Below are 27,807 nucleotides of genomic sequence, written 5' to 3'. Positions count from 1 at the left end.
AAAGGGGAAAGGTTGGGGGGGTGGGGGGGAGGGATAAATTGGGAGTTTGGGATTGACATATACACACTACTATATTTAAAATAGATAACCAACAAGGACCTCCTGTATAGCACAGGGAACTCGGCTCAATATTCTGTAATAACGTAAATGGGAAAAGAATTTGAAAAAGAATAGATATATGTATATGTATAACTGAATTACTTTGCTGTACACCTGAAACTAACACAACATTGTAAATCAATTATAGTCCGATATAAATTGAAAATTTTTTAAAAAGAAAGAAAAGGGGCAAAGCTGGGAGGAAGGTCAAAAGATATTTAGGAGATAAGTGGGATTCAGTGACCAGTTGGATGAGTGGGGTGAAGAGCCCGCTCTTGCAGCTCTGAAAAAGGCCAGGAAGGTAGCTGAGTGGGTTGCCCAGAACCTGGGTCCAAATTGTGGGGTCAGTGAGGTGGCATAAAAGGAAAAATAGCAGTTTTACCAACTGCATAATTACAGAGTGGAAAGTGTATCCTTTGTTCTTATTTTCTTCCTGTATTTCCAGGTTTATTTAGACAGGTAGTATAAAAGTAAGAATTCAGTTCTGTTTTGACAGGTAAGAACTGTTATATCATGTCCTTTTCTCTTACTAATTGTGTTTCTCCCTTGAATTAGTTGAGGATAGCAGGTTCCTTTGAGAAGCTGCTTCTGTTTTGGTGTGTAACTGTAGCATTAGTGGTTTTTAAAAAATAATTAATTTATTTTTGGCTGCGTTGGGCCTTTGTTGCTGCATGCAGGCTTTCTCTCGTGGCAAGCAGGGGCTGCTCTTTGTTGTGGTGCGCGGGCTTCTCATTGCGGTGGCTTCTCTTGTTGCAGAGCACGGACTCTAGGCGTGCGGGCTTCAGTAGTTGTGGCACGCGGGCTCAGTAGTTGTGGCTCACGGGCTCTAGAGCGCAGGCTCAGTAGTTGTGGCATGCGGACTCAGTAGTTGTGGCTTGTGGGCTCTAGAGCACAGGCTCAGTAGTTGTGGCACGTGGGCTCAGTAGTTGTGGCTCGTGGGCTCTAGAGCGCAGGCTCAGTAGTTGTGGCGCACAGGCTTAGTTGCTCCATGGCATGTGGGATCTTCCCGGACCAGGGCTTGAACCCGTGTCCCCTGCGTTGGCAGATGGATTCTTAACCACTGCACCACCAGGGAAGTCCCAGCATTAGTTTTTATATTTCACAACTTTCCTGTTGGAATCTTTAAATTTTTATTCTGAGGAATTGGGATCAGAGTGCAGTGGGAGAGGCACCTGGGCAAGTTGTTGGCAGAGGTTCTTTGACTCTGAATTAAGGGTTATTTGGGTCTCTGAGTAGGATCTTACTTTCATCAGGTTCTGCTGTGTTTCTCACCATGGGGAACAGGGCTGTAAAGTTCGCAGTGTGAAACCTCTGTTCTATGTTGTGTAAAAATATGCATAACAAGGCATTATTGATGTGGACTCTGAGTTCTGGGACCCAGTGGAAGATCCTCAGTAACCAGGTGACTAAAATATGATTGGTTGGTTAATGGCTGGGGGTTATGGGGCTAAGGCATTTGTTCCTGGGTGAGAAAGACTTAGGTTGCTGATGCCAACCTCTTTTGTTTTCAGATAGGATTAAACATGAACTTTCATATAGATAAAATTTTCTGAATTTTAAAATATTCCCATAGGAGAAAATTTAAAGCTTTTTTGGTTATTCACCATTGCATTGAACCATCCTCACTGTTGGGACACTTTATTCTACCTATCTGAAATGTCTTGTGCCACCATTTCCGGGGACTTCTTATTTAGTTTTAGGTTATATCCTTTCCTGAACCTCTTATAAAGAGTTGCCTGGATACATGCACTGTTGTAACAATACATTTCTTTTGAGGCTTGAGGAGATCTGGGTAAGGATTGTTGAATCACAACAGTCATAGCATTAAATTAATTTTTTCCCTAGAGTTATTTTCTTGTTTGGACTCTATTATTATTAGTATTTTTACTAAACTTTTAATGGATGTAGTTACTCATCTGAGGTATTATTCTAAATATCAGTATTATGTGGTGAGAAATAGGCTTTCTTTCAGGGTCATCGATTGGGATTGTAAAACATACATAGAATTTAGGAGAGACGTTATCTCTTGCAATGTATTCTCCTACTTAATACTGGAGGGAATGAAAGACGATTGTAATGAGAAAGATTTATTCTGAAGTTTTGCTGTTGGTTTTTATTTATGCTTTAAAGCTTACTTCAGAAAGTTTGAATTTTGATTCTATCAGTTGTGCTCTTTAAAGTCAGTTTTTTCCTCGTCACTTAAAAAGTGGCTTCCTTATACCCAGCTAAACTGTTGTAGTTAGTGATGAAGCATATGGAAGCTAAGTTAATTGGTGAGTTATTTATTGATAACTTTCTCTTGGCCCCTATATTTTATGTTTATATCTAAAACTTTAAGAGCTAATGTGTAATGAGTATCAGTTGTTAGAGGCAGAGATTTCCGAGCTCAGATCCTAGCTGTTTAACAAATTATGTATTATATTTCTTAGCCTTTAAAATGAGGTTAAGAAGTATCTCACAGAAATTTTATGAGGCTTAATTGAGATAATTAAATGTAAAGAACCTGGTACAGGGCTACATAGTGGGCACTAAAAAGACACTGGCTCCTCCTATTTTACCTAAAAACAAATGGAGCTCATAAAATATGGAAAATTAAATCCCTCTTTTTCTTAAGTTTCATTTTCCCGTTAAAACAATTTAAATGCCATCTCCTCTAAGCTTTCTCATCTCACGTAGATGAGGATAAATACACTCTTAGTACCTTGGTGCTTTTTCAAAGAGCTCATTATTCTGTATTTAACTGCCTAGTACAATGCTTGGCACATAAATGATACTCAGTGAATATTCGTTGTAAGGATGTCTTGCAAGAGAGAAAATGTTCTCTGTTGCCTTTTTCTCCTCAAGACCTCAAAAGTTGTACTGAAAAAAAAAAAAAAGATTTATTTATCCACTCAGGATACTTGGTTTGTTTGGGAAGAGAAATGATATTTTATAGTTAACGAAATTAAGTATTATCAACTGGCTTAGAATCCTGATGTCTTCTAATATATTCCTTAATATCAGAATTTTTGTGATTTGAAATGAATCACATTTGAATTTCTTTTCTTATTTTTTCCAGAGTAAAAGTTTAAATATACATTTCATAGTAAATGATACAACAGTACAGTTAGGAATCTTTAGGATTTTGACAATTTAGGTAACACAGTTAATAAAATTGACCTAATGGCATAGATTGTACACCATATCTTGGGTGCAGAATACATATTCTCTCCCTATTTCTTTTTAGTATGTCACCATACGTAGTTACAAAATTCTTTTTTCTTGTGATGAGAACTTTTAAGATCTATTCCCTTAGCAACTTTCAAACATGCAATACAGTATTGTTAACTGCGGTCACCATCCTACATGTGGTTCTTTATGGCTGGAGCTTAAGGTTAAGGTAAGGCTGCAGAAATAAGCAGAGGCCAAAGAAGTCATGGAAGGGCCTATGTGGCAAGATAAGGATTTTGATAATTATGATTTACATTTTAGAAAGATCACTAATAGCAGCATAAAAGTGAGTTATTTAATTAGATTCTGGTTTACCTAGATACAAAACAAGTGGTCTCAACAAGATAGAGGTATATTTCTCACACTGAAGCTTTGTATGGCGACTCTAGGATCTGAGTTCATCAAGGACCTGAGTTCCTTCTGTCTGCCTCACTGTCCTTTGGCATAAATTCTGTTACCTCATGGTCCAAAATGACTGCTGGAGTGCAATTCATCCTGTCCAAGTTGCAGACAGACACACAACCAAATCATCCCCTTTCAGTAGCTTTCCTGGAAGTCCCATCCAATGACTTCCACTTCTAGCTCATTCACCAGTCCTAGCAGCAAGGAAGGCTAGGAAGTGTACACTCTTATGTGGGTATGCTGCCCAGAGTAAAACTAGGGTCTGTTACTAAGCAAGAAAGGGAGAATGGGTATATGGTAGGCCGCCAGTATGTCTGCTGCAAAAGGGATTGAGAATGGAGGTAGGGAGACCAATATAGCCTAAGTAGTAATAATACATGTGTAATCTCTTACAAAAGAGATTTGATTGAAAGTCTTAAAATACAAGAATGTAACTTTGGTAACTCTGAGTAGAGAAGCTGTTCTGCTGGGAAACCTAGAAAATTTAAACTATTATTTTGATATTATACTCTTTAAGTTCTTGGTGCAAAATTAATACTTTAATTATTTTAACTTTTGAGTTAAAAAAATTTTTTTTCCAATTAAATGTTTAGTAAAATTATTTCAGTACTAAGGAGGATTGACATTGGTAAGCATAGCATTGATAGTAATTACTTTTTTAAAAAAAGTGTATAGTATACTTGTTTCAACCATGTAACAATATACATTAAAAAGAGATTTATAGGGCTTCCCTGGTGGTGCAGTGGTTAAGAATCCGCCTGCCAATGCAGGGGACACAGGTTCGAGCCCTGGTCTGGGAAAATTCCACATGCTGCGGAGCAACTAAGCCCAAGCGCCATAACTACTGAGCCTGCGCTTTAGAGCCCACGAGCCCAGAGCTCGTGCTCTGCAGCAAGAGAAGCCACTGCAATGAGAAGCCCGCGCACTGCAACGAAGAGTAGCCCCTACTCACCACAATTAGAGAAAGCCCGTGCACAGCAACGAAGACCCAATGCAGCCAAAAATAAATAAATAAAAGAAATACATTTTAAAAAAAGGATTTATAGTACTTTTTCTGGAAGATGAAATAACATAATTTTCTTTATCTTTTTTTATACATACCTTTTTGTATGTTATACACTTAACACCTATTACTTTTTTAAAGAATTGTGACAACATATGTACACATAAAATAAAATTTACCATTTTAATCATTTTTAAGTGTACAGTTCAGCGACATCGAATACATTAATGTTTTTGTGCCACCATCACCACCATCTATTCACAAAATCCTTTTCATTTTGTAAAACTGATACCCTGTACCTATTAAAGAATAACTTCCCATTTTTCCCCTTCTCCCAGCCCCTGGCAACCACCATCCTACTTTTTATCTCTATGAATTTGATGACTCTGGTACCTCATATAAGAAGAATCATCAGTATTTGTCCTTTTGGGACTTATTTATTTTATCTAGCGTAATGTCCTCAAGGTTAGGCCATGTTGTAGTATGTGCAGGCATTTTCTTCTTTTTCAAGGCTGAATACTATTCCATCGTATGTATATAGCACATTTTGTTTATCCATTCATCCATTGATGGAGACTTGGGTGGCTTCCACCTTTTGGCTGTTTTGAATAAGGCTGTTGTGAACATGGGTGTACAGATATTTCTTTGAGAATCCCTGCTTTGAACTCCTTTGGCTATATACCCAGAAGTGGAATTGCTGAATAATGTAGTAATTCTATTATTAATCTTTTGAAGAACTGTCATAGTATTTTCTATAGCAACTGCACCATTTTACATTCTCACCAACAGTATATAGGGGTCCCAACTTTTCCACAGCCTTGCCAACGCTTGTTGTTTTTTTCCTTAAAAAAATTTTTTTTGATAGTAGCCATCCTAATTGGTATGTGGTAGTATCCATTGTGTTGAATTTTTTTGAAGGTTTAAAAATGTCTTAGTTGTGTAATCATATGACAACACGTTTTAATAAATGGAAATGGAATCACTCAATTTTGCTACTCTAACACCAATATTATTTGAATGTTATTTGGATATATGTTCTTTAGTCTTTTTTAGGCCTTTTTTTGTTTTTAAATTTTTTCTTTTGGTTTTGTATTGTAAGCATTTCTCATTTTTTAACATATTTTGTACAACAATCATTTGAATTTTAATTTTCCAAGGAAATGTCGCAAATGCTGAAGAATATATATAACATGATTGAATACTTAAGAACAGTTTTTAATTGTTTAACTTTTTACCTATAGTTAAGTGCTTGGTTTGTGTGATTTTAATTCCATAGTCTGGATGATACAGTGACTAAGAGTGTGGTCTAGAAGTAGACAGTCTGGGTTTGAATCGCAGGTCTGCCATTTAAGGCTTTGTGCGTTTAGGCAAGTTTTTTTTTTTTCCTTTTAAATTAATTAATTAATTATTTAGGCTGCACCGGGTCTTAGTTGCAGCATGCGGGATCTTTGTTGCAGCACGCGGGATCTTTTAGTTGTGGCATGCGAACTTAGTTGCAGCATGCAACTAGTTCTCTGACCACGGATCGAACCCGGGACCCCTGCTTTGGCAACGTGGAGTCTCACCCACTGGACCACCAGGGGAGTCCGTAGGCAAGTTTCTTAAGCTCCCTGTGTCTCAGTTTTTCATCTGTAAAGTGAGGATAATAACAGAACTTATCTCAGAGTTGTAAAGACCAAGTGAGCTAGTACTTGTAGAGCTTTAGAACTGTGCCTGGCACATCATACATACTAGATAAGCTTTTGCTCCATTATTGTTTTATTAGGTGGGATCTTATCTCAGGTTTTTAAAAATATATGCAATATGAAAGTAGTTACTGTGTATCAGGTCCTTAGCTTAAAATGTCACAAGCACTGTGTTAGAGGAGGGTGTAGTCTATAAGGTTGTTTTGGGAATTAAGATACACCCAAGGCAGAGAGTACTGGGCAAACTGCTAAATTAGTAACACGATACAACCATCTCTTGGAGACTGTGACCTACTGGCTGCCATTTAGCCGTGTCTGTTACTCTAGGCTCTTTTGACCAGCTCAGCCTTTTGCTTTGCTTCTTTGGGTTTCCTCCCCAAATTTTTTGGCTTGGCACTCTATATTCCCTGTGTTTCTTAGTTAACAACTTTTATTAAATTGTTAATTTATGTCAAATGCACTGATTTAAATTTTTGCAAAATATAACATTCTGTGATTATTACTATTTTTAAAATAAGTTTATTTTTGGCTGTGTTGGACCCTCATAGCTGAGCGCAGGCTTTCTCTAGTTGTGGTGAGCAGGGGCTATTCTTCGTTGTGGTGCGTGGGTTTCTCGTTGCGGTGGCTTCTCCTTGTTGCGGAGCACGGGCTCTAGGTGTGAGGGCTTCAGTAGTTGTGGTGCGTGGGCTCAGTAGTTGTGGCTTGCAGGCTCTAGAGTGCAGGCTCCGTAGTTGTGGCGCACGGGCATGTGGGATCTTCCCAGACCAGGGCTCGAACCCGAGTCCCCTGCATTGGCAAGCGGATTTTTTTTTTTTTTCTTGCGGTACGCGGGTCTCTCACTGTTGTGGCCTCTCCCGTTGCGGAGCACAGGCTCCGGACGCGCAGGCTCAGCGGCCATGGCTCACGGGCCCAGCCGCTCCGCGGCATGTGGGATCTTCCCAGACCGGGGCACGAACCCGTGTCGCCTGCATTGGCAGGCGGACTCTCAACCACTGCGCCACCAGGGAAGCCCGACATATCATCATGTTTTAAGACAATGCTTCGTTCTTTCTTTCCTCATTGTTTGATGGTATTTTTAAGGATTTCTCGATATTACATAAAGATAGCATGCCTCCCTCTTTTAAATTTAATAGCTAGTAAAATTTATCTGACTCCTTTTCTCATATACTAGCTGCATTTTGTAGTCTTTAAGCCCAACATCAGCAAAGAATGAAATGAAATCTGAGATCTAAATGTTTTACCTGATTAAATTCTTTTTTTTTTGCTATATAGTGTAATTTATTTGTATCTCATTCTTTTTTTTTTAACATCTTTATTGGAGTATAATTGCTTTACAATGGTGTGTTAGTTTCTGCTTTATAACAACGTGAATCAGCTATACACCTGATTAAATTCTTAATTTTTTTTTTTTGCTGCACTGTGGGGCATGCGGGATCTTAGTTCCCTGACCAGGGATTGAACACTTGCCCCCCTGCATTGGGAGCGCAGAGTTTTAACCTGCGCAGAGTTTCAACTGCGCAGAGTTTAAAAATGCAGTTTTAACTGTGCATTGGGAGCGCAGAGTTTAACTGGACTGCCAGGGAAGTCCCTAAATTCTTAATTTTTTTACATGAATGTTTTCTGAAAAGCATTTCATGTTTATATTTTATATGATTCGAACAAGGTAGATTTCCCCTATACTGCTTAGCATATGTAATATCTGACTCATTTCAACATTGCTGTCAGACTTAAATTAAATCTTGGCATTAGAATATCTTTACAGTTCTACTTTTCCCTTTCCCCTATGCATGTCTGTTTCTAATTGTTTTTCTCCTATATTCCCAGCAGTCTCCGGTCCTAAGAAAGAATGTACCTTGAGCTGTAGAGTCTATCACACTTCATTATGTGAAGTATATTTTTCTACTTAATTTCTTATATATTCCTTATATATGTATTGGCTCTCTCACATGATTTTAAAAATTTGTTATTAACATTTTTGATAGTGTAAATCACCTATATTGGTGAGAATATATATTAGTTAAGGCTCAACTTTTGTTTTTTTTCAGGTAATTAGCTGCATAATGTATAATGAACTCTGAATGATATCAGTATAGTGTTGATTTACTCATTGTCAAATCCAGAATCTGATATCCTTGGCAGATATGTAGACTTGTGGTAGGCGTTTGGCATTTTATGTTTTGGGCAGTGTAACTTTAAATCTACATAAACTTCTCTGCCTTTTGCCTCTGCTGTGTTCATAGATTCCAGGAGGGCTTCGTGTATGGACCTCAAGCGTTGGAGGTAGCAGACTTTTCAGCAGAAGGTAAAGCAGAGTGTTGCCTTCTGGTGTCATTGTGTGTGTGTGCTGGGGTGGGTATGTGACAGGTGAGAGGTTTTCACAAATGTTATCACAAAATAATTTATAATGGTGCATTTCACAAAACGTAAAGCCAAGCTAATACTTGAATAATTTTATTCAGTATTACTAAAATCCATAAAAAATGGAAAACGTTAAATAGAACTAAGGACTAAATTTCAGTTTCTCTGCTGTTAACTAAACAGTAAGAGTAAAAGGAAAAGAGCATTAGCATAATGTATAGTATATGCCAGCTAACTTTCTCAGACCTAATTTCACTATGATTTCTTCCTCAGAAGTTATCCAAGTCATTATTCATGTTGTATTCTTCCTTGCTGCCCTTTTTACTGAAAGATTGCTTCACAATAAATAGGCAGCCTAATCCATGACTCATGACTGGAGGACAGACCCATGTGCCAAAAATCTTGAGTTTCCAATATGCTAATTACCTCTCTCTTCAGAACTTGTTAATATGCTCTTCTCTCAAGTTAGTTCTTGTTTCAGTAGAGAAACAGACAGATCCCACACATTTGTAAAATATGTTTTTATAGAGACTTTCTTAATGAGTTATTTTTCAGAAAATAATATGACATAACTTTCCTGGGTAATACTTCTTTGATTTTTTAAAAAAATACAAATATGTTGCCATTTAGGTGTCAGATATCACAGATATTACTTTCTTTGAATTTATGAAACCATTTATGAACTTTCTTCAGATGATACTTGAGTAGGGTTTTTTTTTTTTTAAGACCTATAGCAGCTAACAGTGTTGTATTCTTAAAGTTAATAACATGGCTAGTTTTCAGATAGATTCTGAATGGGGAGTAGAGGAATGGTTTTCTTATGTCTTCTGGAAATTATATTTGTATTGATATCAAGTGACTGCATATTATACTGTATATTAAGGATATACACCTATGTGAAGTTAGGGGAGTATATATTTATTAAGTTTCTACTCTGTGCCCTGCACAGGATCACTCCATTTTACGATCAACCCAATTTCACTATTTCTTTCACTTTCCTTCTATTCAGAGGAGCTGCTCTTCTTAACTAGAGGAGTTTCAGGCTTTTTATTGAGTTAGCTGCAATTTTATCTCCTACGCCCTTTCTCCTTTCTCTCTTTTTTCTTTTTTTTAAAATTTTTTGGCCACGCTACACAGGCTGTGGGATCTTAGTTCCCCAAGCAGGGATCGAACCTGCACCCCCCTGCATTGGAAGCACGGAGTCTTAACCACTGGACTGCCAGGGAAGTCCCTCTTTTGGTTTTTTCACTGGCCAGTTGGAGGATATTTTCTATTTACCAACAATAGATTGGAAGTAATTTCTTTCTTTCTTTCTTTAATTAATTAATTTATTTTGGCTGCGTTGGGTCTTTGTTGCTGCGCGTGGGCTTTCTCTAGTTCTGGCGAGCGGGGCCTGCTCTTCGTTGAGGTGTGCAGGCTTTTCATTGTGGTGGCTTCTCTTGTCGCAGAGCACAGGCTCTAGGCGCACGGGCTTCAGTAGCTGTGGCCCGTGGGCTCAGTAGTTGTAGCTCGCAGGCTCTAGAGTGCAGGCTCAGTAGTTGGGGCGCACGGGCTTAGTTGCTCCGCGGCATGTGGGATCTTCCCGGACCAGGGCTTGAACCATGTCCCCTGCGTTGGCAGGCGGATTCTTAACCACTGCGCCACCAGGGAAGTCCCTAGAGCAGCTTTAGGTTTACAGAAAAATTGAGTGGAAAGTACAGAGAGTTCCTATATACCCTTTTACTGCCTCAACCCTATCCTCCCCACCCCCATCTCCCTATGATTAACATCTTGCTTTAGTGGTATGTTTGCTACAATTGATGAGCCATTATTATTCATTGTTATTAACTAAATCCGTAGTTTACCTTAAGGGTCACTCTTTGTGTTGTATATTCTGTGGGTTTGACAAAATGCATAATCACATGTATCCACCATTACAGTGTCATACAGAATAATTTTACTGCTCTAAACATATCCCCTGTTGCAGGAGAATGGGGCACAAGAGGTTGGTCATGTCACAGGTCTTGGGCGAGTTCCTGGGACGGGCAGCCAAGTGAGGGTTCTTGGCTTCGTGCAGGGCAAAATTCAAGAGCAAGCCATAGTAAAGTGAAAGCAAGTTTATTTAGAGAGATACACATTCCATAGGCACAATGCAGATGTCTCCAAAGGCAAGAGTGGCCCCGTGCTGTGGGGTGGTTAGTTTTTATGGGCTGGGTAATTTCATAGGCTAACAAGTGGGAAGAATATTCTAACTATCTTGGAGAAGGGGTGGGGATTTCTAGGAATTGGGCCGCTGCCCACTTTTTGGCCTTTTAGGGTCAGCCTTGGAACTGTCATGGCACCTGTGGGTGTATTACAATGAGCGTATATTGAGGCTCAGGATCTACTGGAAGTAGATTCTTCCTCCATCTTGGGCCTAGTTTGTTCTAACCAGTATTTGCCATATCCTCAACAGCTGTGTTATTCTTTTAATGGTTCTGCCCTGCTCCCTTCCCTCCTGTCTCTCACCTGTGCTCCATCCATTTATCCCTGCCTCCCTTCCTTTGAGCCCCTGGCAAGCACAGATCTTTTTTTGTCTATATAGTTTTCTCTTTCCAGAATGTCATAATTGTAATCATACAGTACGTAACCTTTTCAGGTTAGGTTTTTTTTTTTTTTTTTTGCTGTACGCGGACCTCTCACTCTTGTGGCCTCTCCCGTTGCTGAGCACAGGCTCCGGATGTACAGGCTCAGTGGCCGTGGCTCCCGGGCCCAGCCGCTCCGCGGCATGTGGGATCTTCCCGGACCAGGGCACGAACCCATGTCCCCTGCATCGGCAGGCGGACTCTCAACCACTGCGCCACCAGGGAAGCCCCAGTTGAGCCTTTTTCACTTAGTAATAAGCATTAAGCTTCCTCCATGCCTTTTCATGGCTTGATAGCTCATTTCTTTTTAGTGTTGAATTATATCGCACCATCTGGATATACCACAGTTAATCTATTCATTCACCTACTGAAAGATATCTTGGCTGCTTCTAAGTTTTGGCAGTTATGAATAAAGTTGCTATAAACATTTGTGTGCAGATTTTTGTGGGGACTGAAGTTTTCAGTTCATTTTGATAAATATCAAGGAGTGCAGCTGCTGGATTGTATGATAAGAGTATGTTTAGTTTTGTAAGAAGCTGCCAAACTGTCTTCCAATGTGATTATACCATATCAACTTGAGTGTCAGTTTGTCAGTGTCCACAAAATAACTGGCTGGGATTTTGATTGGGATTATGTTGAATCTATAGATCAAATTGAGAAGAATTTACATCTTGACAATATTAGGTTTTCTTAGTCATGTACATGGAATATCTCTCCCTTCATTTAGATATTTTTTGATTCTTCAGTTTTATAGTTTTCCTTGTATAGATCTTACACATGTTTTGTTAGGTTTATACCTAAGTAATTCATTTTTTTGGGTGCTATTGTAAATATTATTGTGTATTTAATTTTCAATTCCAACTTTTCATTGCTGGTATATAAGAAAGCAATTGCTTTTGTATATTAACCTTGTATCCTGCAACCTTGCTATCATTGCTTATTTGTTCCAGGAGTTCTCTTGTTCTTTGGATTTTCTCCAGACAGTTATACAAATACAATTTTATTTCTTAATCTGTGTACTTTTTATTTCCTTTCCACATTTTATTGTATTGGCTAGGACTTCCAGTATGATTTTCAACAGGAGTAGAGTGAGCAGATATTCTTGCCTTGTTCCTGATCTTATCGGGGAAACCATCTAGTTTCTTTTCATGACCTATGATAATCTCAATAGATTATCCTAATTAGTGATATAAAAGATGTGAAGTATTGCTCATATCAGGTCATAAGAGGACTCTTCTCCCACCCTGCAGTCCCTTTCCCTCACCTAAACTTCTTTGAGAAAGATAGGATTAAATTGATGGTTGTAAAAATATTTTAAATGATGGGATTCAGGCACTTTTTCACATAATACCTTATATTTAGTAACTGTGCACATTACTTACTTCCTCTACTCTCTGGTGAACTTCTGTAGGGCAAAGACTGTATCTCAGCTATAACACTGTGCTAGGTATTTTACATATGTGATCTCATTTATCTTGAAAATTGTGCAATGTTAGTATTATTCTTAATTAACAGGTGCAAAAACTGGTACTATGAGGGTATAAGTAATTTCTTAGCTGTGTGACTTAGCATCAATATAATAGGTGTATAATTCCATCATCTAAGCTCTTTAAATCACATACTATGGAAAAGTTACCTTACGAAGTGGTATATGATGCATGTCATGTGTATAGTACAGAAATGTGCTTGGTGAATGCAGAGCAGAGAGCTTTGACCTCAGCTTTGACCTCATGTCATGTGTATAGTACAGAAATGTGCTTGGTGAATGCAGAGCAGAGAGCTTTGACCTCAGGCTAGAGTAGAGTGTTCACAAAATTTCTGGAAAGGTCAACCTTGTCTGATGTAGAGAAGAATAAAGGAAAGAGAGATCAGGAAGATCAATCAGTGTGGAAAAGACCGAGGGCCAAACACAACAAGTATTTTGTGATTTGACAGTATAATATAAAAATATAAACATTTCTACTGTTGTAGTAAAATGCAATAGAACAAACTGTGTCTATTATCTTAAATAAGAACGCCTCCATTTTTCTCTTAATTTCAACTGGATTTGCTTATAGGTGTTGAGAACGAGAGAGTCTACCACAGAACCATTGTGTAAGTCCCACATCATCAATTACCAACAACTTCTTTGCTGAGTTAGAGCAATCAGTGCAGCAAGTGTGGAGGGGAGCAAAAGCCTGGGGCAAATTGAAAGATCAGAGGAACCCTAAAAAAAGGAGCTTCCTAAAGTCAATTATATTTTATGTATCCCTTTTGCATATCTCAGTTGGTTAAGTACCCCACAACTAGCCATTGATATGTTAAAAGCTGGGGAGTTGCAAAGCCCTAATAGAACGAGTCCTTGCTTTCAGTGACGTTTGTGTTAGTTGGGAAGACCAGAGTAAAGTAACATAATTAGAAACCACTGAGCAGTGTTAAGCATCATGTAGTGTAGTATACACTGTTAATACTGTGGAGGTTCTTCTCCTTAAATGATGTTCTTCAGGGTTCTGTCCTCTCTGCTATTGTCACGAGTTTCATTTCTAAATTTTTTCACTCTCTGTCTCTAGCCCACATCTTCCTTCTAAGCTCTAGGTTTATCCAAATGCCTTTTCGACATCTCCATTTAAACAAGTTCTCTCAACTTCAATTTACAAAAACTTCCCCAGTCTGTTCTTTTTAGCTCAGTGAATGGCACCACTGTCACCCAGTTGTCCAAGTCAAAAAGTGAGAATCATTTTTGCTTTACTTTCTCTTGTTTCTTAACCGCATGTTCTGTTGATACTGTTTCCTAATTATCTTTCAGTTCCATCTACATTTTATTTCTTCTGCCACCATTCTAATTTAGACTGTAGTCATCTCTTAAATTACTGCAAAGGCCTTTTAATGTTAGTCTCCTTTTTCCCTCTTCACCTCCAAACTATTCACAAAAACACAGATTGATTAAAATCCTTTTCTGCTTGGGATGAAGTCCAGTTTCCTTAATGTGGCTTACCTGTTCCTGTTTGAACTGGCCCTGCCTTCTTTTCATTCAGCTTTAACTTGCTTTCCCCTATTCTAAACCAGCTTTACCAAACTTCAAATTCATCGTTCTTTTTTGCCTCTGAGCCTTGACACGTGCTATTCCCTTTTGCAGAAGGGGGATAAGAAGAAGTGAAGCTGTAGTGACCAAAAGCACAGACTCTGGAGCCAGGCTTCCTAGATCCTGGTGAATCTTGGATCTGCCCCTTAACTAGCTGTGTGACCTAGAGTGATCTAACCTCTCTGCTTTTAGTGTCCTCATCTGTACAATGGAGAGAGTATAGTACTTGCTTCCTAGCACGTTGTGAGGATTAAAAGAGTTAATGTGGTTGAGGCTCAAAGAACGATACCTACCTTATACTAAGTACTATATAAATGTAGCTATTTTTATAACTCTTATTATAAATGTGTTGTGGTACTGGATAGCATAAATTTTTATGTTTTAAAGGTGATTTAATGATAAAAGAAAAATGCTTTTTTTCTCAAATTATGACTTGATTCATTATTATTGTTTTTTAATAAATTTATTTTATTTATTTTTGGCTTCATTGGGTCTTCATTGCTGCATGCGGGCTTTCTCTAGTTGCGGCGAGCAGGGGCTACTCTTTGTTGCGGTGTGCGAGCTTCTCATTGCAGTGGCTTCTCTTGTTGCGGAGCACGGGCTGTAGGCACACGGGCTTCAGTATTTGTGGCATACAGGCTCTAGAGTGCAGCCTCAGTAGCTGTACCGCGGGCTCTAGAGCGCAGGCTCAGTAGTTGTGGTGCACGGGCTTAGTTGCTCGGCAGCATGTGGGATCTTCCCGGACCAGGGCTCAAACCTGTGTCCCCTGCCTTGGCAGGCGGATTCTTAACCACTGTGCCACCAGGGAAGTCCCTATTATTGGTATTTATCTTTGTTCTTGTCTGGGCAACAGCTTTATTTTCCTAACTTCTTGTTTTGTTTTTTAGCTTTTTAGTGACTAGAATTTGATCTTAGGTTGATATTCCTATGAAATGGATCATCTGACAACATTAGGTTTACCTGAATTTTTATACAGACTAATCCAGGTTAACCTATATGGAAACTTCTAAAAAAAATTAATTCTTTATAGCTAATAGCTGACTTTTTACTTTATGATATATGTCATGTTGATTAAAGTTTCAAGTAAAGTCATTTAAAGGAATTTGCTTTTTCAAGTGTATTTCAGTGATTGTGGATTATAATGGTTCAAATGGTTTGGATTCTAGCACGGATACTTACTGTATTAGGAAATAGACTATCTGAAAGGAAAAACTCTGTTTATCTCTCTATTCACAACTCCCCTTACACCCAACACTTCCCAAATTACTTCTGACACCAGAGATGTGCAGGTTTTTTCCCCATACTGGCCAATTCTCCGACACCAGCTGGGTATCCTACAATTTAACTCAGTTTCGACCCCACAGGTTAAAGGCTCAGTCCCACAAGACTGCCCCTCACTTCAGATGCCAGTGGCAAGTGTTGGGTCCCGCAGGTTGCCCACAACCTCTGACTCAGCTACAAATTGAAGGTCCCCACGACCCCTTCCTCAGGTTCAGTCATTTACTAGAATGGCTCATAGAACTCAGGAAAACAGTTTACTTACTAGATTACTGGTTTATTACAAAGGATATATTAAAGGATACAAATGAACAGTCAGATGAAGAATATATAGGGCTAGGTCTATGTCCAGAAGGGTCCCAAGCACAAGAGCTTCTGTCCCTGTGGAGTTTTGGGGTGTACCACCATCCCAGCAAGTGGATGTGTTCTTGTTCACCAGCCCAGAAGCTCTCTGAATTCTGTACTTTAGGGATTTTTATGGAGGCTTCATTATGTAGGTGTGATTGATTAAATCCTTGACCATTGGTGAATAATTAAATCCCCAGGGCCCCATTTGGGGTTGGGGTGGCGGTGGGCATGCTCAAAGTTCTGATTACTTGGTTTGTTCCCCAGGCAACCAGTCCCCATCAAGTGGTTCTCTAAGGACTTTCCAAAAGTCACTTCATTAACATAGACTCAGGTGTGGTTGAAAGGGGCTTGTTATGAATAACAAAAGAGCTTCTTTTATTTTTATCCTTCTGAAGCTATTCCAGGAATAAAAACCAAATATTATAAGAAAAGATGCTCATATGCTCTAATCACTTAGGAAATTACAAGGATTTTAGGAGTTGTGAGCGAGGAACCCCTGAGGAAGACCCCACGATATGTTTTCTTATTATATCACAGTATCACATTCTCTGTTATCATAGTACTTAAGATCAGCCAAGAAAAACATGTAATAGCTTAAACGTTATCGAAAGAAGATTCCTGGGCTTCCCTGGTGGCGCAGTGGTTGAGAGTCCGCCTGCCGATGCAGGGGGATGCAGGGGACGCGGGTTCATGCCCCAGTCCGGGAGGATCCCACATGCTGGGGAGCGGCTGCGCCCGTGAGCCATGGCCGCTGAGCCTGTGCGTCTGGAGCCTGTGCTCCGCAACGGGAGAGGCCACAGCAGTTTGGCTGAACTTTCAGGGGTATGGTGAAAAACTAGTATATATTTAAATTTTAAGTGTTGATTTTGATATCTTGACTTGTGGATTTCTTTTTTGAGTGTTTGTTTTCTCATTGATACTTATGATTTGAGATGATTTCATGAAGACTGAAATCTGAAAGTGTACCTAAAGGAGCAGGTTGATGATCTAGTTCTATCTGATTTGATAGTGCTAGACTAGAGAATGACAAAATATTTATATTTTTCTCCTTCCCTCCTAGAAGGAGATCGTTGCTTTCTGGTGAACTTTTTTTTTTTTTGCGGTATGCGGGCCTCTCACTGCTGTGGCCTTTCCCGTTGTGGAGCACAGGCTCTGGACGCGCAGGCTCAGCGGCCATGGGTCACGGGCCCAGCCGCTCCGTGGCATGTGGGGTCTTCCCGGACCGGGGCATGAACCCGTGTCCCCTGCATCGGCAGGCGGACTCTCAACCACCGCGCCACCAGGGAAGCCCTGTAGCTGTTTTTTTATAAACTACAATCTATAAGGTTTTTGTGCATAATATTTAGTTGTTACATGTCTTGAGTAGACTCTCCCCCAACCCTACCTTTTTTATGAGTCTTTTCTTTTTTTTTTTTTAGAAGTCAGACCAATTTTCTTGTAGTGTCTCACATCTAGATTTACCTATTATCAAGGACCTTTAAATGTTTCTCCTGCAGCCTGTTGAAGGTAGTGGCATGCAGCAGAGAAGGGCTTCCCAATCCCTGTGGCATGGCTACTGTGAATAAGTTATGGGTCCTATTATTAATCCTCTAAGTTCTTCAGCCACTGGTGGAGTTTGGGGCAGTGGCAGCCCATGAGCACTGTCAGTTGACTCTGGTAAGCAATATAAATGTTAACATTAGGTAGGTGCCATGATGTGAAAGAGCCTAGGCTACCATCTTCAGCTCTTTTCTTCTGTGCTCTCTTTGTGATCACGTTTACTTCTGTGACTTTAACAGTTGCCTGTGTAGTGATGTTTTCTTTTCTAAATTGCACTTTATTTCCTTTTGTTCATCTTCTCCTGGCTATCCAGTAGTCACTTCAAAATCTACACATCCAGAATGAATTTATTCTTTACTTGCTAGCTGGCTCATTGTCAGTATTATTCTTTTCTTGGGCAGGGGTAGTAGAAGGTGTGGTGTAAATAGCCTTGCTTTCACTCACTGGAAACCTCAGTCATCTTCAGCTGTTTCTCTGGCTGTCTGCTTAGCACTCTCTTATTTACATGTACACATATGTGCATACACATTTATTCATCAAATACATCTTTAATGCCTACAGTGTTTCTATATATATGTTTGACCACAGTAGATAAGTCTATATCTGGATGGCCTCTTGAATGCATTCCCTCCATTCTTACCTTATTTACTCTAATTTTGGCCTTCCGCAGTCCTTCCCAGAACTTTTACAATGGTCTGCCTACCTCTGGCTTTAAACCTTCTGATTCACCCTGCATACTATCTGCTAATTGAGAATACTTGTTTGATCATATATTTCTCTTGCTTGAAAACCTCTGATGGCTTCCCATTATACAGGAAAAATGCCAGCTTTTTTAGCATACCATACAAGACTATGGTAATTCCATCTTCTTTACTCTTTTTATGTATTACTTCATCTCTGTGTTCTAGCTATACTTGTCTTCTGCTAATTTCTTGAATGTAGCATGGATTTTTTTTTTTTTTTTTTTTTTTGCGGTACGCGGGCCTCTCACTGCTGTGGCCTCTCCCGCTGCGGAGCAACAGGCTCCGGACGCGCAGGCTCAGCGGCCATGGCTCACGGGCGCAGCCGCTCCGCGGCATGTGGGATCCTCCCAGACCAGGGCACGAACCCGTGTCCCCTGCATCGGCAGGCGGACTCTCAACCACTGCGCCACCAGGGAAGCCCTAAACTTAACACTTTTGATACCTGAATTCTTAAAGCATTACTGCGGATATGTTTGTTTTAATTAAAATCACTTCTGAGCAATAAGAATTTGCCATAATAGGAGTTTCTGGAATTTTATTATTTTAGAGCTTTTAAAACAGTAAATGTTTATCTGAATTAGAATTCTGAATAAAAGAAATATTATAAAATGAAGATTGTTTTTTAGAGAAAGAGAGATATATTAATAAATTAGTTTTTAAGAAAAGAGACTAAATAAAAAGCAGTCTTTCTAAAGAATGAAGGCAAAAAGATAAACTGTCAGATTTCCATGTTGCAGGGAAATACTGAACTTGAATAAGAGAGACTATTACTGTACTTTGGTGATACTTAGAGAACGAGTAGATGAAATATATGGTACATGAAAGCATAAAGAAGGTGCTAGTGTTATTTGACATTATTCGTTAATAAGGGGAATACAAAATAATAACAGTATCCTGTGGTACAAGATTTTCAATATTTCAGAATTATTTTTAAAGGACTATTGTCATTTAAATGAAAAAATCCTGCTTATTAAAAATGCTATGGTATTGAATTGTTATGGCAAATGATAGGATGTCTGGGTTTTGTTTCAAAATAATCAAGAAAAGTGGAGGCAGTAGAAATAAGATTGGCCACGTATTGATAATTGTTGAAGCTGTGTGAGAGTTACATAGAGTATCACTGTCATTTATTTTGATTTTTTGTTTGTTCATTTTTGGAAAATTTCATGATAAATTAAAAAACATTATGGTATTGTATAATAAAGGAAAGAGTCCCCAAATAAGGAATCATTGCTGCTAGGCTGAGTGAATATAGAGTTCATGATATTGAATAATTCAGAATTACCAATGTAAAACTAAATGATATTTTTGGTTTTTGTTTTTCAAAAATTTTATTCCATATTTTATTCTTTTTTTTCCTTTTTTTAGAAATTTGGATTTTTGAATTTATTTTTTTATACAGCAGGTTCTTATTATCCATTTTATACATATTAGTGTATATATGTCAATCCCAATCTCCCGATTCATCACACCCCCCGCCACTTTCCCCCCTTGGTGTCTATGCGTTTGTTCTTTACATCTATGTCTCAATTTCTGCCCTGCAGGCTGGTTCATCTGTACCATTTTTCTAGGTTCCACGTATATGCGTTAATATACAATATTTGTTTTTCTCTTTCTGACTTACTTCACTCTGTATTACAGTCTCTAGATTCATCCATGTCTCTACAAATGACCCAATTTCATTCCTTTTTATGGCTGAGTAATATTCCATTGTATATATGTACCACAACTTCTTTATCCATTCGTCTATCGATGGGCATTTAGGTTGCTTCCATGACCTGGCTATTGTAAACAGTGCAGCAATGAACATTGGGGTGCATGTGTCTTTTTGAATTATGGTTTTCTCTGGGTATATGCCCAGTAGTGGGATTGCTGGGTCATATGGTAATTCTATTTTCAGTTTTTTAAGTAACCTCCATACGGCTCTCCATAGTGGCTGTATCAATTTGCATTCCCACCAACAGTGCAAGAGGGTTCCCTTTTCTCCACACCCTCTCCAGCATTTGTTGTTTGTAGGTTTTCTGGTGATGCACATTGTAACTGGTGTGAGGTGATACCTCATTGTAGTTTTAATTTGCATTTCTCTAATAATTAGTGATGTTGAGCAGCTTTTCATGTGCTTCTTGGCCATCTGTATGTCTTCTTTGGAGAAATGTCTATTTAGGTCTTCTGCCCATTTTTGTATTGGGTTGTTTGTTTTTCTAATATTGAGCTTCATGAGCTGTTTATATATTTTGGAGATTAATCCTTTGTCAGTTGATTCGTTTGCAAATATTTTCTCCCATCTGAGTGTTGTCTTTTCATCTTGTTTATGGTTTCCTTTGCTGTGCAAAAGCTTTTAAGTTTCATTAGGTCCCATTTGTTTATTTTTATTTCCATTACTGTAGGAGGTGGATCAAAAAAGATCTTGCTGTGATTTCTGTCAAAGAGTGTTCTTCCTGTGGTTTCCTCTAAGAGCTTTATCGTGTCCGGTCTTACATTTAGATCTCGAATCCATTTTGAGTTTATTTTTGTGTATAGTGTTAGGGAGTGTTCTAATTTCATTCTTTTACATGTAGCTGTCCAGTTTTCCCAGCACCACTTAATGAAGAGGCTGTCTTTTCTCCATTGTATATCCTTGCCTCCTTTGTCATAGATTAGTTGACCATAGGTGTGTGGGTTTATCTCTGGGCTTTCTATCCTGTTCCATTGATCTATGTTTCTGATTTTGTGCCAGTACCATATTGTCTTGATTACTGTAGCTTTGTAGTATAGTCTGAACTCAGCGAGTCTGATTCCTCCAGCTCCGTTTTTTTCCCTCAAGACAGCTTTGGCTATTTGGGGGCTTTTGTGTCTCCATACAAAGTTTAAGATTTTTGTTCTAGTTCTGTAAGAAATGCCATTGGTAGTTTGATAGGGATTGCATTGAATCTGTAGATTGCTTTGGGTAGTATAGTCATTTTCACAATATTGATTCTTCCAATCCAAGAACATTGTATATCTCTCCATCTGTTGGTATCATCTTTAATTTCTTTCATCAGTGTCTTATAATAAGTTTTCTGCATACAGGTCTTTTGTCTCCCTAGGTAGGTTTATTCCGAGGTATTTTATTCTTTTTGTTGCAGTGGTAAATGGGAGTGTTTCCTTAATTTCTCTTTCAGATTTTTCATCACTAGTGTTTAGGAATGCAAGAGATATCTGTGCATTAATTTTGTATCCTGCAACTTTACCAAATTCATTGATTAGCTCTAGTAGTTTTCTGGTGGCATCTTTAGGATTCTCTATGTATAGTATCATGTCATCTGCAAACAGTGACAGTGTTACATCTTCTTTTCCAAATTATATTCCTTTTATTTCTTTTTCTTCTCTGATTGCCGTGGCTAGGCCTTCCAAAACTATGTTGAACAGTAGTGGTGAGAGTGGACATCCTTGTCTAGTTCTTGATCTTAGAGGAAATGCTTTCAGTTTCACCATTGAGAATGATGTTTGCTGTGGGTTTGTCGTATATGGCCTTTATTATGTTGGGGTAGGTTCCCTCTACGCCCACTTTCTGGAGTTCTTTTTTCATAAATGGGTGTCGAATTTTGTCCGAAGCTTTTTCTGCATCTATTGAGATGATCATATGGTTTTTATTCTTCAATTTGTTAATATGGTGTCTCACGTTGATTGATTTGCGTATATTGAAGAATCCTTGCATCCGTGGGGTAAATCCCACTTGATCATGGTGTATGATCCTTTTAATGTGTTGTTGGATTCTGTTTCCTAGCATTTTGTTGAGGATTTTTACATCTATGTTCATCAGTGATATTGGTCTGTAATTTTCTTTTTTTGTAGTATCTTTGTCTTTTGGTATCAGGGTGATGGTGGCCTCATAGAATGAGTTTGGGAATATTCCTTTCTCTGCAATTCTTTGGAAGAGTTTGAGGAGGATGGGTGTTAGCTCTTCTCTAAATGTTTGATAGAATTCACCTGTGAAGCCATCTGGTCCTGGACTTTTGTTTGTTGGAAGATTTTTAATCACAGTTTCAATTTCATTCCTTGTGGTTGGTCTGTTCATATTTTCTATTTCTTCCTGGTTCAGTCTTGGAAAGTTATACCTTTCTAAGAATTTGTCCATTTCTTCCAGGTTGTCCATTTTATTGGCACAAAGTTGCTTGTAGTAGTCTCTTAGGATGCTTTGTAATTCTGGGGTGTCTGTTGTAACTTCTCCTTTTTCATTTCTAATTATATTGATTTGAGTTCTCTCCCTCTTTTTCTTGATGAGTCTGGCTATTGGTTTATCAATTTTGTTTATTTTCCCAAAGAACCAGGTTTTAGTTTTATTGATCTTTGTTATTGTTTTCTTTGTTTCTATTTCATTTATTTTTGCTGTGATCTTTATGATATCTTTCCTTCTGCTAACTTTGGGTTTTGTTTGTTCTGCTTTCTGTAGTTCCTTTAGGTGTAAGATTAGTTTGTTTATTTGAGATGTTTCTTGTTTCTTGAGGTAGGCTTTTATTGCTATAAACTTCCCTCTTAGAACTGCTTTTGCCACGTCCCATAGGTTTTGGATCGTTGTGTTTTCATTGTCATTTGTCTCTAGGTATTTTTTGATTTCCTCTTTGATTTCTTCTGTGATCTCTTGGTTATTTAGTAACATTGTTTAGCCGCCATGTGTTTGTGTTTTTTATGTTTTTTCCCCTGTAATTCATTTCTAATCTCATAGCGTTGTGGTCAGAAAAGATGCTTGATATGATTTCAGTTTTCTTAAATTTACTGAGGTTTGATTTGTGACCCAAGATGTGATCTATCCTGGAGAATGTTCTATGCGTACTTGAGAAGAAAGTGTAATCTGCTGTTTTTGGATAGTATGTGCTGTAAAGATGAATTAAATCTATCCGGTCTATTGTGTCATTTAAAACTTCTCTTTCCTTATTTATTTTCATTTTGGATGATCTGTTTATTGGTGTAAGTGAGGTGTTAAAGTCCCCCACTATTAATGTGTTGCTATCGATTTCCTCTTTTATAGCTGTTAGCAGTTGCCTTATGTATTGAGGTGGTCCTATGTTGGGTGCATATATATTTAAAATTGTTATATCTTCTTCTTGGATTGATCCCTTGATCATTATGTAGTGTCCTTCCTTGTCTCTTGTAACATTCTTTATTTTAAAGTCATTTTATCTGATTTGAGTATTCCTACTCCAGCTTTCTTTTGATTTCCATTTGCATGGAATATCTTTTTCCATCCCCTCACTTTCAGTCTGTATGTGTCCCTAGGTCTGAAGTGGGTCTCTTGTAGACAGCATGTATATGGGTCTTGTTTTTGTATCCATTCAGCAAGCCTGTGTCTTTTGGTTGGAGCATTTAATCCATTCACGTTTAAGGTAATTATCGATATGTATGTTCCTATGACCATTTTCTTAATTGTTTTGGGTTTGTTTTTGTAGGTCCTTTTCTTCTCTTGTGTTTCCCACTTAGAGAAGTTCCTTTAGCATTTGTTGTAGAGCTGATTTGGTGGTGCTGAATTCTCTTAGCTTGTGCTTGTCTGTGAAGCTTTTGATTTCTCTATCGAATCTGAATGAGATCCTTGCCGGGTACAGTAATCTTGGTTGTAGGTTCTTACCTTTCATCACTTTAAATATGTCATGCCACTCCATTATGGCTTGTAGAGTTTCTGCTGAGAAATCAGCTGTTAACCTTATGGGAGTTCCCTTGTATGTTATTTTTTGTTTTTGCCTTGCTGCTTTCAATAATTTTTCTTTGTCTTTAATTTTTGCCAATTTGGTTACTATGTGTCTTGATATGTTTCTCCTTGGGTTTATCCTGTATGGGACTCTCTGCGCTTCCTGGACTTGGGTGGCTATTTCCTTTCCCATGTTAGGGAAGTTTTCGACTATATTTCTTCAAATATTTTCTTGGGTCCTTCCGCTCTCTCTTCTCCTTCTGGGACCCCTATAATGCGAATGTTTTTGTGTTTAATGTTGTCCCAGAGGTCTCTTAGGCTGTCTTCATTTCTGTTCATTCATTTTTCTTTATTCTGTTCCACAGCAGTGAATTCCACCATTCTGTCTTCCAGGTCACTTATCCGTTCTTCTGCCTCAGTTATTTTGCTATTGATTCTTTCTTGTGTACTTTTCATTTCAGTTATTGTATCATTCCTCTCTGTTTGTTTGTTCTTTAATTCTTCTAGGTCTTTGTTAAACATTTCTTGCATCTTCTCGATCTTTGCCTCCATTCTTTTTCTGAGGTCCTGGATCATCTTCACTATCATATTCTGAATTCTTTTTCTGGAAGGTTGCCTATCTGCATTGAGTTGTTTCTCTGGGGTTCTATCTTGTTCTTTCATCTGGTACATAGCCCTCTGCATTTTCATCTTGTCTCTCTTCCTGTTAATGTGGTTTTTGTTCCACAGGCTGCAGGATTGTAGTTCTTCTTGCTTCTGCTGTCTGTTATCTGGTCGGAAAATTTCTTTTCTTTTGGTATGAAGAACATTTGTGGAAGAATTGTTTAAATTTTACAAAGATATTCTGACCCAGGCTATTTTTATCTTTTTACCTCTATCAGAATACCTGTTATGATTTTAAGAGTACTCTTATTAGAATATCTGATTTCAGTTGCTCTGTTCACTGGAGAAGCTGAAGATATCTGTGCTTCATTTTCAAATATGAGCTTTTTCTCCCCTGAAAAACTGCTAGTATTGGAGGGTCTCCTGCAGAGGCGGGAGGGGGGGTTGGCTGTGGCTTACTGTGAGGACAAGAACACTGGCAGCAGAAGCTCCTGGAAGTACTCCTTGGGGTGAGCTTTCCCAGAGTCCGCCATTAGCCCCACCCCCAAGAATGTTTTATTCTTATTTTCTATGTGATATGGAAGCCTCTTAATCTGCTAAGGGAAATCATCATATATTAAGCAAAAGTGATATAACATTGAATTATGGCAGCATTCTTCTTGAAGAAAACAATTATTGACAAACCCACAGCTAACATCATACTCAGTGGTGAAAAGCTGAAAGCATTCCCTCTAAGATCAGGAATAAGACAAGGATGCCCACTGTCGCCATGTTTACTCAACATGGTTTTGGAAGTCCTAAGCGCAGCAATCTGAAAAGAAAAAGAAATAAAAGAAATCCAAGTTGGAAAGGAAGAAGTAAAACTGTCACTGTTTGCAGATGACATGATACTAGACATAGAAAATCCTAAAGATGCCACCAGAAAACTACTTGAGCTCATCAATGAATTCAGTCACGTTGCTGGATACAAAATTAATACACAAAAATCTGTTGCATTTCTATACACTAACAACAACATATCAGAAAGAGAAATTAAGGAAACAATCCCATTTACTATCACATCAAAAAGAATAAAATACCTAGGAGTAAACCTACCTAAGGAAGCAAAAGACCTGTACTCTGAAAACTGTAAGACACTGATGAAAGAAATTGAAGATGACACAAACAGATGGAGAGATATACCATGTTCTTAGATTAGAAGAATCAATTTTGTGAAAATGACTATACTACCCAAAGCAATCTACGGATTCAATGCAGTCCCTTTCAAATTACCAGTGACATTTTTCACAGAACTGGAACAAAAATTTTTTAAATTTGTGTGGAAACACAAAAGACCCCGAATAGCAAAAACAATCTTTAGAAGAAAGAACAGAGCTGGAGCAATCACGTTCCCTGACTTCAGACTGTACTACAAAGCTGCAGTAATCAAATCAGGATGGTACTGGCACAAAAGCAGATACATAGCTCAATGGAACGGGATAGAAAGAACAGAAATAAACCCACGCACTTGTGGTCAATTAATCTATGACAAAGGAGGCAAGAACATAGAATGGAGAAAAGACAGTCTCTTCAGTAAGTGGTGCTGGGAAAACTGGACAGCTAGATGTAAAAGAATAAAATTAAAGCATTCTCTAATACCATATACCAAAATAAACTCAAAATGGATTATAGACTTCAATGTAAGACTGGACACTATAAAACTCCTAGAGGAAAACAAAGGCAGAACACTCTTTGATGTAAACCACAGCAATATTTTTTTAGATCCATCTCTGAGAGTAATGGAAAACAAACCCAAAAAATAAACAAATGGGACCTAGTTAAACTTAAAAGCATTTGCAAAGCAAAAGAAACATAAACAAAATGAAAAGACAGCCTTCAGACTGAGAGAAAATATTTGCAAACAGTGATACTGACAAGGGATTAATTTCCGAAATATACAAATAGCTCATGCAACTTAATATAAAAAAAATAGAAGCAACTCAATAAAAGGGCAGAAATCCTAAATAGACATTTCTGCAAAGAAGACATACAGATGGCCAACAGGCACATGAAAAGATGCTCAATATCACTAATTATTAGAGAAATGCAAGTTGAAACTATAATGAGGTATCATCTCACACTGGGCAGAATGGCTGTCATTAAAAAGCCTACAGGAATTCCCTGGCAGTCCAGTGGTTAGGACTCCATGCTTCCACTCACTGCAGGGGCCATGGGTTCGATCCCTGATTGGGGAGCTAAGATCTTACATGCTGTGCAGCATAGCCAAAAAAAATAAAATGTCTATAAATAACAAATGCTGGAGAGGGTGTGGAGAAAAAGGAAACCTTGTACACTGTTGGTGTGGGAATGTAAATTGGTGCAGCCACTGTGGAGAACAGTATGGAGGTTCCTTGAAAAACTAAAAATAGAGTTGGCACATGATCCTGCAGTCCCTCTCTTGGGCATATATCTGGAGAAAACTCTAATTTGAAAAGATATATGTACCCCAATATTCATAGCACTATTTACAGTAGCCAAGACATGGAAGCAACCTAAATGTCCATCAACAGGTGAATGGATAAAGAAGATGTGGTATATATACACAGTGGAATATTACTCAGCCATAAAAAAGAATGAAATAATGCCATTTGCAACAAAATGAATGTACCTAGAGATTATCATACTAAGTGAAGTATGTCAGAGAAAGACAAATACCATACGATTACAAAACAGAGATAGACTCACAGACATAAAGGGGGGACGGATAAATTAGGGATTTGGGAGTAACAGATACTACTATATATAAAATTGATAAAGAACAAGGACCTACTGTTATAGCACAGGGAACTATATTCAGTATCTTGTAATAACCTATAAGGGAAAAGAATCTGAAAAAGATTATATATGTGCATAACTGTATCTCTTTGCTGTACACCTGACACACTGTAAATCAGCTGTACTTCAATTTTAAAAAACTGCAAAAAAAAAAAAAGTTGGCAAGACTCAGGTGTCATATTGTTTGGATAAAGTCTTATTGGTAACACCTGGTTATAAAATCTGTAGATGGTCATACTGTGCCATCTTGAGTACTATATTTCTGATGATTCCATTAATTTGAATTCTAGTCTTAAGGTTTGGAAAAGAAAACTTAAAGGACGAATTCATAGAATTGTTTGTCTTCCTAAGGGATGTGAGAGAGAAGTGTTCAGAAATTGTTCTGTCTTTCTTCTTTTCTTCCCTCTCTCTTGTTCTCCT

The 27,807-nt window shown here is 38.2% G+C and overlaps 1 protein-coding gene across 2 annotated transcripts in view; it reads left to right on the top strand.

The window, feature by feature from the left end:
- Positions 1–27,807, top strand: part of CDK19 (cyclin dependent kinase 19) — a 179,655-nt gene that overhangs the window by 28,277 nt on the left and 123,571 nt on the right. Inside the window, exon 2 of one of the 2 annotated variants that reach the window (XM_030882834.3) lies at positions 8,640–8,701. The exons of the other annotated variant lie outside the window; for it this stretch is intronic. The gene's annotated coding sequence lies outside the window, so the exon portion shown is untranslated. The remainder of the gene's footprint in view (positions 1–8,639; positions 8,702–27,807) is intronic. 2 annotated transcript variants of the gene reach the window in all.

This window comes from Globicephala melas, chromosome 14 (genome assembly GCF_963455315.2).
Source record: "Globicephala melas chromosome 14, mGloMel1.2, whole genome shotgun sequence".
Lineage (NCBI taxonomy): Eukaryota > Metazoa > Chordata > Mammalia > Artiodactyla > Delphinidae > Globicephala > Globicephala melas.
The sequence above is the reverse complement of the archived record's forward strand: the minus strand, read 5'-3'. Positions and strand labels throughout refer to the sequence as shown.